Here is a 343-nt window from a genome sequence, read left to right on the forward strand (position 1 = left end):
TCTCAAAGTCTTTATATCTCCCTTTCTTTTTTATTCTGTCGCTCTTAGTTTCTTTATCTCTCAACATGTTCTACACTTGTTATATTGTTTTTTTATTGTAGAGTAAGCTCTATAGACAAAATATAGGACCTAAGAGAATAATCAAACAAATATTATTTTAGTACCTTGACTATATTAACTATTAAACAACATAGAAATGTGCTTGAAAGAACTTGCCAATGGTTAGGCTTTTAGAGAGGAAATACTAGGGGTCGCTAAGAGTATACATTATTTTCTCTTTGTAACCATAAGGTGTCTACATGTTTATAGTGTTGGTATACAGGGTTATGAAACAAGACTAAGA

This window comes from Cibotium barometz, chromosome 27, assembly GCF_041138505.1.
Source record: "Cibotium barometz isolate CiBa-2024 chromosome 27, ASM4113850v1, whole genome shotgun sequence".
NCBI classification, from domain to species: Eukaryota; Viridiplantae; Streptophyta; class Polypodiopsida; order Cyatheales; family Cibotiaceae; genus Cibotium; species Cibotium barometz.